The sequence below is a fragment of the Euphorbia lathyris genome, chromosome 1, assembly GCF_963576675.1.
Source record: "Euphorbia lathyris chromosome 1, ddEupLath1.1, whole genome shotgun sequence".
Taxonomy (NCBI): domain Eukaryota; kingdom Viridiplantae; phylum Streptophyta; class Magnoliopsida; order Malpighiales; family Euphorbiaceae; genus Euphorbia; species Euphorbia lathyris.
The window spans coordinates 123,269,248-123,281,469 of NC_088910.1; the positions used below are offsets into that span (position 1 = coordinate 123,269,248).

Below are 12,222 nucleotides of genomic sequence, written 5' to 3' on the forward strand. Positions count from 1 at the left end.
GCCTGTCCGGAGAAAGCTTCATACATACTGAATAAATCTTTAATGCACTTCATATTTTTCAAAGTAGCTTTACAGAAAAGCATCATGTCATCTGCATAAAGAAGGTGAGGGGGAAACCCAGTATCCCTTGTATACATTATAGGATCGAATTTACCTTCTTCCACCAGCTGGCTGATTCTCCTGCCAAGAAAATCCTCCGCAAGCCCAAAGAGAATGGAAGATAATGGATCCCCCTGTCTGACACCACAAGAACAGCTGAAGAAACCTTTAATTCCTCCACTTAGAGCAATAGAGATTCTGGCCGATCGAAGAATTTCTAATATCCAATTTCTGAACTGCAGGGAGAAGCCAAAGGATTCTAGAACAGCTAGCAGAAAGTTCCAATCCAAAGTGTCAAAAGCCTTCCTGATGTCAATTTTCAATGCCATGTTGCCCCCGAAACATTTCTTTTTGAGCAAATTTACCCCTTCCGAAGCCGCGGCTATGCAGTGATGAATACTTCTGCCTGAAATGAAGCCAAATTGATTATTCGAGATGATTTTGGAGGCAATTGGCGCCAGCCTGTTGGCAAGAATCCTTGAGATGATTTTGTAGCTGAAATTTCCCATAGCCACGGGTCTAAACTACTGAATTTCATTAGCACCTTCAATTTTAGGAATGAGCGCAATGATGCTAGAATTCAAACCTGGAAACATATAGCCTGAATCAAAAAAACTGGTTACCATTCTGCACACATCAGGACCTACTATGTCCCAGCAATGCTGATAAAAAACTCCTCCGAACCCGTCTGGCCCAGGTGAGCTGTCCTTATTCATTTGGAAGACAGCAGCACGGATCTCATCATCCGAAGGTCTCCTAATCAGAGACTCATTGTCTGGATCAGACACCCTACTGGGAATCACAGAGCTAACTACACCATAATCAACATATCTTAGATCACCAGTGAACAATGTTTCATAATAATTAACAACATGCTGAGCAATCGTGCTTTCATCACTAATAAGAGAGTTATTAATCAAAAGGGAGTCAAGAGAGGATTGCAACTTTCTGATCGTGGCTGACCTGTGAAAGAAAGATGAGTTTCTATCCCCAGCTTGAAGCCATTTCTCCCTGCTTTTATCCCTAAGAAGCATCTCCTTCCTATATAACTGTAGATCAAGATCATGCTAAGCTTCCGCTTCTTGGGCAAAGCTAACATCATTTAAACCATCCCTTGAAATACTAGACTGAACCTCTTCAAGTTTTGCCAGGGCAGCCGCAATGCTGGTGTCCACGCATCCAAAAACCTCAAAATTCCAAGCCTTAAGCTTAGGGCGAAGAGTTTTTAGTTTGTGACAAAGTAACTGAGCCGGGGGAAGAGAAACACCACAGGAGTGCCAGTGATCGTAGACAAGTCTATGCAAGTCCCTGTGAGTAGTCCACATCGAAATGAATCTGAATCTACCTTTTTTTACCATTCCAGATTTACAAGAGAGCACAATCGGGCAATGATCAGAATTGCTGCGGGGAAGAGAAGAACATTGAATCCTGTCCCAGCTGTCAATAAAGGCCTCATTGACAAGAGCCCTGTCAAGTTTGCATTCAACATGGGCATCACCCATTCTCCCATTGGACCACGTGAACTGTATCCATATGCAGTCAACCTCATTTAGATCACCGTTCCGGATGAACTCTCTAAATTCCCGACAACTGCTCTCAGCAGGGCACCTTCCGGTTTTCTCATGCGCACCCCTGACAGCATTAAAATCTCCCAGAACAACCCATTTATTGCTGTCCTCAATTCCCAGAAGCGATTCCCAGAGCAATCGGCGTCTTCCACTGTTATTGCTTCCATAAACAAAAGAAATCTGGAAGACAGATTGATTCAAACTGTACCTAATGGAAATATGTTGCTCATGCTCAAGAAGAGTGAAGCACCTGCCACTATTGCCAATTTTACAAAAAAGCCAAATTGAGTTATTGCTATTTTGTGAAATAGGCTGCATATCAAGAGACTTCCAGAGAAGAGGCGATATATTGCCAAAATCAGTCATAGGTTCAGACAAACACAACAAAACCGGATGATTAGTATTGCACAATAATTTTAAAGCCCTTTGGGTACCCTGATTTTGGATACCCTTGCAGTTCCAGTACAATATAATCATGAGATAATGACAGGAGGATTTGCCCTCCCTTTAAGCCTAGAATTTGCCTTAGGCTTCCTTCTTTCAGTAATCCAATCACTGCTCTCTGCAGCATATTCATTCCTGATCCCAATATCCCTATTCATTGATCTCATGAGATGCTGAGTCCATTCATGAGTTTCAGAGAGAAAATTTACCTCTTTAGGCATGCCCATCGGGAGCTTTAGCTTTAAGCCCTCTGACTCCGACGCCGAGTGTCCAGAATCTTCACTGATGCCATCCCAATTTTTCGAACCAGCCCAAGAAATTGCCTCGCCATTCGATTTAAAATCGTTGTGAATCACCATCTGCATAGAGTTTTGCAGCGCGGTGCTATCCAGAGCCTTATCCTCCTGTCATGGGAACATCCTCCTGATTAGCCACTTTCCTCTTAGGCTTGGCTCTAGCTTTCCCCTGCTTGATCCCGTTGGCTAGAGGGGCTTGAGGATTAACATTCCGTTGACAACGAGATGAAGAATGCCCAATAGAGGAGCAAGAGCCACAAAGCTCCGGCAGGTTCTCATACTCCACAAATACCCAATGCTTCTGATTATCCGTATCAATTCGGAGTTTGGATTGAATCTCACGGGACAGCTCAACGTCAATAAGCACCCTGGCGTAGTGCCCGAATTCCCCACTGACAGTGTTCTGATCAAATCTGATAGGCACACCCACCGCCCTAGCAATACTGGCGATGATTCTGGTATCCCAAAACTCCCAAGGCAAGTTATAAAAAAGAACCCAAACCTGTGCGGAAGTGGACTTGTGCATCTCTGGATTGAATCCCGGTGACCAAGGCGAAAACCTGATAATCCCAGGCTTGAGAGAAATAGCTCCAAGCCCCCAGATAGCCTGAAGAGCAGATTCGTTTGGCATTACAATCTGATAGAAGCCTTTCCCAAGAGAAATCATCTTCCAGTCTGACCCTCTCTTCCAAACCTGGCTCAATTTCGCTTTCAGGTCTGCATGCTTCCAGGGACGATCCCCTTTATTCATCGTGACCCGACCGATTACAGAATACTGAACCGATTTTATCCTTTCCTCGTAAATATCCTGAGGAATTCTAACCGCCATGAAACCCCCCTCTTCGGAGACAAGCGGCGCAGACGGAGACGGGATTGCGGTTTTGGCAATACCCTTCACAGCATCTGCGAAGGAAGGCAGAGGAGGGATTGGCATGGTCTTCGAGGCATTTCCAGAATGACGAGTGAAAGCCTTCCGTTCGAATAAGTGGGCGATCGAGAAAGATGCCGCTCCGCCCATGGAACGCGAGGACAAGGTCTTGGTCAGAACCCCATCGCGGCCTCAAGCTCCTGAGAATGCACTAATACCTTAAATGGAGATCTTGAATTCCTTCAATTACATATAAATACATTTTAATCTTATATTTACAGAAAATACATTAAAAGTTAAAAAGATTTATTTTATATGTAATTAGACCATTAATATATCCATACTTCATCATATAAAATTTCAAGGTCGATAACTTGAATAGTTTTTTATTTTTATTTTTTTTATGAAACTTGAATAGTTTTGAGTTCAAATATTTGACTGTATTTTATGTAAGACCACATATGTAACGAATATGATTATAGACCCATAGGTAAACACTTTTTCTTTTGACCGAAAAAAATGTCAATTAATATTATTAAATGTAACTCTATGTGAGAAAAATTGTAACTATATTCTTAATGAAAGGTAACCAAAAAATGAGCAGCCTAAATATATGATTAAAAATACTTAATAAAATTATTTTATTTGCATTTACTTTTCAATTTAGAAAATTCCCTTTAGGAGACAATGCAATTCATACAAGTGAGACATTGTGAGCATGGATTTTTCGACCTTAATGATGATGTAAATACTATTATTCTTGAATTATTGGTTTGATCCGGTGAGAATCTGCTTCAAACGACTGGTCAAAGTTCTACAAAAATGAATGAATGAAAAATGAGGATCAAATCCTCCATTTTCACTGTAAATAGATTGCGGCCAGTCAAGAAGAATGAGGAATGAATCTTTGATTGCAGAAACTCTTAGGATATAGGAAGAAGCCAGAGAATTCTCCCTCTTGTTCTTCATTTTTAGTGAGAGAAAATGAAGATTTCATAATCCATAGCTATAATCAGTCTCAAATCACCACAAATTAGTTATATAATCACTCTAACATACTTATAGATTTGTTGTGCTTTCATAACATCTCAATTCAGTGCCATTGTGTTGAAATTACAAAAAACTTGTTAATTTGTTCTTTGTTCGGGTTCACTGAGCTTTGACTATTGGTTTTCGGGAAGGGAGATCACCTCATCAAAATCACTGACGCTTTGAATATGCTACAATGATAATAAACTGAGAGGTCCAAGGATCGTGTCTATTTATATGTGAACTTTTATTGTTCTTTTTTGTTTTGTGAAAAATCATCTTTTCTGGAAATTAAGGTCGATTAGCCTTGTCGTGTTCAAAGACAAGGCCAATTGGCTGTTGTTTACTAAAGAGATGACCAATATCAACAAACAAGAGCTAGTCGGCTTTAGCGAGGAACTTTTCAAGGTCGGACGACCTTAGTTTGCAAATATTGATGCTTTTCTTCATTTTTTTACAGTTAGAATATAGTCGATATACTTAGATCTTTGCGTATAAAATAGATCAGTATTATTTTGGCGTTTGTTGCTTTAAATGATTTGCCGTATTTTTTCTGCCAATGGTGCTGTTTTGTTTAATTTGCTAGGATAAAATTGTTTATTTTTGTTTATGTAAATTGTCTCCTTTTTGTTCGTTTTGTACAAATAAAATGTGTTGTTGATGACTTTGATGCTGAGATCATGAAAGTTTTGGTTTTCCTGTTGTAAAAGGGTGAAAAGATCTCTGAATTGAGTCGTTTGTTTCATTTTCGTCAAAAAGGTTGTCCTTTTCTCACTTATGGTGTCATTTAAATTTTGTAAAAACATGTTTTGCTTCAAAGTTCTTTATAAAAAACGAATTTCGAGAGAAAACACATGCAAATTCACTTTTTGTAAGTTTTTTGATTAAATGGCTAATTGACCTTGTTCAAGGCTGAAAAGTGTTGATCGTCCTGAGTTCTCAGAAAATGTAATTTTTGTCCTTTTAATGTATTTTGGAGTTTAAGTTAGTTTATTTTATTCTTTTGTATTTATTTAAGTTTTATGATGATATGTATATTTTTTCTTGGGTCATGGGTGCTCACCCCGTCCTAGTTCTGTCTCGTCCTAATTTCTATAAAAAAAATGATGATATGTATATGTTTATTTAGGAGTAGATATACATTTTGGGTGTATTTTAGGTCTAATAAAAGATAAAAATAACATCTAAAATGAGTAAGATCTTTATAAAACATTGTATGATACTTTTATTGAACTCATATATTAAACAACGATATTCAATATATGTGTTTAATTGTATGTTTCAGCAGTTGCTCCTCAGTGTTATCTTGTCAAAACAGAATCATCCAAAACAGTTTAAGTAAAAAAATTTAAACTTACTATTGAACAGACAAAATGTTAGAAACATATAAGTAAAGTATATGTACATGAACAACTATGGCTTTACAATCATTAGCACCCCTTAGAATTCTTTGTTGCTCCTCGATATCATCCTGTTAAAAAAGAATCAACCAAAAAGGTTTTAGTAAAACATAAAATAATAAACATAATATTCAACTGAAAAAATCTCATAAGCCTACAAGTAAATTATATGTACCTGAAAAAATAGGGCTTTACCATCATCGTCATCCCTCGAAGTCTTTTGTTGCTACTTGGTATCATCTTATCAAAGTAGTATCAATCAACTAAGTAATAAAATGAAAAAAACATACGCGTTTAAATATACCTCAATGTCATATACCATACAGTCATAAGCATCTTCTTGTTCTGCAGCATTTGCCTTAACATTAGGATTAGAGGCTTTCAGAGCATCTTTCCTCAGCTCTTCTCATCTCTGCAACTACCTTTGATTTGATCTTTGTAATTAACTTTGCATTGATGTGGGCAATTACCTCTGCCATCAACTCTCCCTCTATACCTTCCTTTATCTCTTCCCTCAACATTTCCCCCTCTCCCATGTTCTCTTCCCTCAACTCTACCCTCTCTCTCTCTCTCTCTCTCTCTCTCTCTCTCTCTCTCTCTCATGTTCTGTTCCCTCAGCTCTTCCATCTCTCTCTTGTTCTATTCCCTCAACTTTGCCATCAACTTTCCCTTTATCTTTTCTATCAACTCTAAAATGACCTCCGTATTAACCTCTGACTTTAGCTTGAGTATATGAAGCCGTAGCTTTGCCCTCTGGTATTTTTTTCAACTTTATTTGTACACCTCCTTCTTCCTCCTCTTCTCATTCTACACCCTCATGTCTACATCTTCATTCTTCTTACACCTCTTCTCGTTTCTCCTCTTCTCCTCCTCATCATGTTCCTCCTCCTCTTGTTATTTCTCTTCTCCTCATCCTCCTCCTCAATCTTCATCTACATATTCTTCTTCTTCTTCCACGATCTCATAGTTCACAAATAAACTATCAAGATCTACCGTATGATCGTCGATATACTCACTGGAGTAACTTATACCAAACACAAGCTTTTTCATTTTCCTTCACCACAACTTGAGATTCTAGAGCTTCAAATGACTGCAAAGCAAAATATCCAACTATCAAATTGTAACCAATAGCACAAACTAGATAAAAACTCATATTAAAGGTCTTCATATACACAAACATTCTTAAGTAAAACTTCTGCTGCTTCTTTAAAAATCGGATTTTTATAGTTATCCATCTACTAAGGCATGGGAGGATGTCACTTTTTTTTGAGATCGAATTTACATGGCGTCTTCCATACCTCGAGTATCTAAGCACGTTTCTACCATGCAGCATTGACAATCTCAACACCAACAATCTGAGACAGTACACTCTCAGACAAGAACAAAATAATGCAACTAAGGACTGCTATTGTCGGCCATGAGAACACATCAGTTAGAAAGAGAAGGAAGGAAGATAGAGTTGTTAAATCTCTAGGATTCTAATACCATAAAACTTTTTTATTTTCAAAGTGAATATTTCATTGAGATAACTTAAATTTATAAGTGTACATGTGATATAGTTACAACAAAATAAATTTAAATTAAAACTAATCCATAGTAATTGAAATCGTATAACAAACATTGAGTAGACTAATTTGGGAGCATTCTCCGTAACTCTAATGGTGGGTTATGTGGTGGTTTTGTGGCTAATATTGGTATTTGTAATGCGTTTATATCATAACTATAGGGTCTCTACTTTAGTCTCCGCTTGGCTTTGAAGGAGGGGTATAAACGAGTCATGGTGAAGATGGACTTGAGGGTTGTTCTTTCTTATATGAATGAATGATACGTCTGAGACTTGTCACCCTCTTGCTTGACTTATTAATGGTTGTCGTCACCTCCAAAATCGAGATTGGGAGCTCACCTTCACTCATATATCGTGAGGGCAATAGAACAGCTGATTGGATAGCGAACTTTTCTTTTCTCCTGAATCATCACGATGTCTCTCCTATAAGCCTCCTTGATATTTTATTTGAGTCTCAATCAGGTTGTTCGCGGTTGATTTTTTTTTTTTTTTGTTTCCTTCCTTTTCCTTTTGTTGCTAGGCGGGTAGCCTTCTTTTTCTCAAAAAAAAAAAAAAAAAGAAAAAAAAAATTGAGTAGAGTATAAAATTCCAAATAAAACCCTACAACATTATTGTAGTCCGCGTATAATTGGTGTATAAAAAGTGTTGTAACATGAGTATATCAATTTGTGTATATCTATACATCCCCACCTGCCCCCTACCAATATGTGTATATATATATGTCATGTCCCAGCTATTTCCAACTTTTTTCAATTACTAATTATTTATTTCAGTTTTAATATTATTTTTCATTTTCCTTTTTTTTATTTTTGAAAGGATTATTTTTCATTTTCAATTGAGATTAAAAAATTATAAACTGAAATATATAATTAATGTGAGAGATTAATATAAGATCTATAATCGTTTACCAAAAAAAATATAAAATCTATAATTAGACCTAACTATCAGTTTGAACTGTAGTTAAAATGGTTCCATTATCAGAACCGCTTAAACCAGATGGTCTAGAGTTTGAATCTAGATAACCTCATTAATTTGTTGAATTAAAAACACATGGCAACCGTGTGTTATACACCCTTCATCAATTTGGTGCATGCAGTGGCTTTATTAGAAATTAATTCGTGAATCCTATTCTAGTTTGGGCGAAGACCTTAAATGGTAAGGCTTAGAAAGTATTGAGGTACGTTACACAAACCTCGGGATACATTGTTTTCTCTTCTTATAAGAAAGTTATTGACTTAAACATATCGGAGAATCCCCCGCTTGACAACCAACGCCTCTTTTATTTTGCAAAAGCAGCCAGCCACGAGGATGAAAATGTGATTTTAATTGTGATTGATGCGATCAGTCTCTTCTTTTTCTAATGGCATTACATTCATTTAGGTGTCCAAAACTAAAGCTTTAAAATCAATTAGAACCCTAAACTATCAAAATCATCAATCAGGTCCCTAAACTAAGCAAAAATCATTAATTGGATCCCCATCTTATTCTAAAATCAGAAATTGTGACTATTTCATATACGATGTAATAATCTTTGTGTTGGTTCAAAATGAGTTTGGGGAAAAGAGTCTGAAATTGTTCAACTGAATGATTTTCGATGAGGTCTCAATTGGAGATTTTTGTTTAGAATGGGGACTCAATTGATGATTTTTGGTTAGTTCAACGACCCAATTGATGATTTTGATAGTTTAAGTTCATAATTGACTTTGAAGTCTTAATTTAAGGAGCCAAATAGGTATTATGTCTTTTCTAATCTTAATATGTAATGTAACGAATTGGTTCAGAATAGGTGACGTCAAGATAGAAGGTCTTAGCAAAGAGCAAGATGGCGATAGAAACATAAATATATCGAATCTCATATCGAAAATAGTGACTATACTATATTAGTATAGTATAGCGTATTCATAATACATACAAACGCGTTATAATGTCGTAAAGCTCAATATATTAGATTTGGATTAAAAACATAATTCGTTGTATTTAAAAAGGAAAACATGAAACGTGATGTGTTCAACGAACATATGAAAGATGAAATAAAAAGCAAACATATGCCAAATTTTGGAATTCTATTTAGTATAAATTAAAGATCGTCAAGTGAAATGAACCTCATGATTTTTTATGGATAACGTGTCTCCTAGGAGCTGGATACAAACTCACATTTAATGCATATATGTATTACTATTGATTGTTTTATTTTTATTTTCAATTCAAATACCTAAGATGCTTATTATTTTTTTGGTTTTATATGATTTAAGTTTTGACAATTGCCTTAATTTAAGTGGGTATCAATTGATATTTATTTTTTTATTGAGAAAAAAAATTAAACCCGTAATGCTACTGAAATGTGTAAAAGATAATTAACCAAATACCTAAAATTTTTTCCATTTTAAAGTGAAAAGACAATTAGAAATATGGAAATGAGAAACCAAACACTCCTTAATTCCCAAACACTCTTTTTCGAAATTAATAAATCTAAAAGTTGAGATGTCATTATTTTATTTAATTAAGATATGATTATCCACACTTTATCCAAAATGATATATATGATTATACACTTTTGTGAAATAAAGAGCATTGAACTACTTTTGGATATTCAATTGGATATATGATTATACACTTTTTGGATATGATTATACACTTTTGTGAAAATATGGGTCATTCATTTTAAACATTAAGATTGTGAAAAGACCGAATTTGTATTCTTTTGATTCTGATGAGTAAATAAAGGCATATTTATATTTAGTTTAGTTGTTATTATTTATTGTTTGTTATTTTTATTAGAGCGTAAAAGTTTATTATTTTATAGCGCTACATCAACTAACTTAATTCTATTAAGTAACAACTATGATTTGTTACCTTAAAGTAAGACTTACTTTATCAAAAAAAACAAAATAAGTATAGTCTAACCCTATATTATAAAAAAATAATTAATTCAATATATATTATTAATTCTATAAAAATTATTATCCAATAAATTAATTAGTTTAACATTTATTAATTGAATGTTCTCTTCTCTCCCTCTCCAATTTTTTTTTCTAACTGATCCTTCCTCTTCTCTTCAATTTTCATCAATTCTTCACCAATTTCATACATTAATCTTTTTATTGATTAGATTTTTTTTCTTTTTCAAGTTGTAGTCTTCTATTTGAGGGGGAAGAAGGAAGATTGTCTTCTTTTTTCCTCATTGCACCATCCTATTGTTTTATTTTTCTTCTTTTTGTTCAATAAATTATAGTTGAATTGCATATATTTTACCAAATCTCTTAATTCTGTTTGAATTGCCTCTGTTGTTTGTTATCTTTTCATTAGTAACTTTTTTCTGTTTTAGCAAGAGCAGAAATGGTAGATCTTATACGTAGATCACTACATCTACGTGATTGCAAAAGAAATAACTTAGATCCGAAGATTCAGAAGAGTTTAAATGCTGAAGATGGGTTTACAGATGTTTTTCTTCAAATTTGGTATTTGAAGAAGTATATATTTCATCTATTGTTTGTTTTATCTGTACCTTTGGTGGTTTATTTTGCTCGTTGTAGTCGTTTTTTTACCTTTATGGATTTTGTAATAGGCATATTATGTAAGGTTTTATTCCTTACTTTTTTGTTGTATTTGATGTTTTCGTATTTATAAAATGATGTATGCATTTTTATCAAAAAAAAACATTTATTAATTGAATAAAAATAATTAATTAATTATTAATAACTGAATAATTTTTTTAGGAAATTGAATAAAATTTAGGGTAATTAATTTATTAGTCCCTATATTTTGACAAAACATACTGTTTAGTCCCTATATTTTTAAGAACACATGGTAAGGTCCCTAACCTTTTTCTCAGTGAACTGTTTAGTCCTTCCGTCTGTTTGTTAGATTTTATACCGTTTATGACTTCGGAAATGACTAAATTACCCTTTACTATTTACTTTCAAACTTCAGAAGATGAAATCCAATTTAGAAGAAGAAGCTATTTGTATGGAGAATAAGAAAAAGAACAGACCCAATGCTTACGAATTTGAACGATTAAGAAGAAAATCAAGAAGAAGAACATTCAAAGTTAATTTCAGATGCATTAGAGTTTAAAAGAAAGGAAAATAAAGGAAAAAAAGAACGCAAATCCAAATTGACTAACAGAATCTTCATGAGAGTCTAACGGCAGTGACTAAACAGTTCACCGAGAAAAACGTTAGGGACTAAACAGTTCACCGAAAAAAACGTTAGGGACTTTACCGTGTGTTTTTGAAAATACAGTGACTAAACAGTGTGTTTTGTCAAAATATAGGGACTAATAAATTAATTACCCTAAAATTTATTGAATAAGCATGTAAATTAGAATAATAATTTAAACACTAAAGTTTTATAAAAAAAAAATATTTTAAATTTTTATAAGATGTCCTCACGCAGGATTGAACTACGGACCTTCAGTTTACAAGACTGACGCTCTACCACTGAGCTATAAGGGCAAGTGGTTCAATTGTACATTAATAACCTAACAGATCTAGTAGGAAGTTGTTATTTTCCATCCCAAGTAACAAAGAAATAACACCGACCGAACTTGCTCAGTAGTAGTTGCTAGATATTAACTGATCTTTTTTTCCAAAATAGATATTAGTAGTCGTTTCTTAATCCTAACCAATTTTTATTAAAATTTGTATATGTTTTTATGGGATAAAATCCAAATTTAAATATGTTATTTTTTGTAAGCGCAAATCTACCTCATGTAAGAAATGGTAAAAATTTACCTCTAATATTTCCAAACAATATCAATTTTACCCTACATAACATAAACTTTAAGCGATCTAGCTTAACTAGTATTTGACTGTCATATTAGACATTCCAAATATCAACTATATCTAAAATATTTACTAAATTATTAACATAGTTATAAACAACCTCTTAAAATATCAACAACTAAGTTTGTCACATATAAAGTACTCATGATTTTTTTTATCAAAGTATCTAA

General features: G+C 34.3%; 1 non-coding gene across 1 annotated transcript; it reads right to left on the bottom strand.

Annotated features, from left to right (window-relative positions):
• Positions 1-11,650: 11,650 nt before the first annotated feature.
• TRNAT-UGU (transfer RNA threonine (anticodon UGU)) lies at positions 11,651-11,722 on the bottom strand. The gene has a single exon. It is a non-coding gene; the product is annotated as a tRNA-Thr (tRNA).
• Between the last annotated feature and the right edge of the window lie 500 nt (positions 11,723-12,222).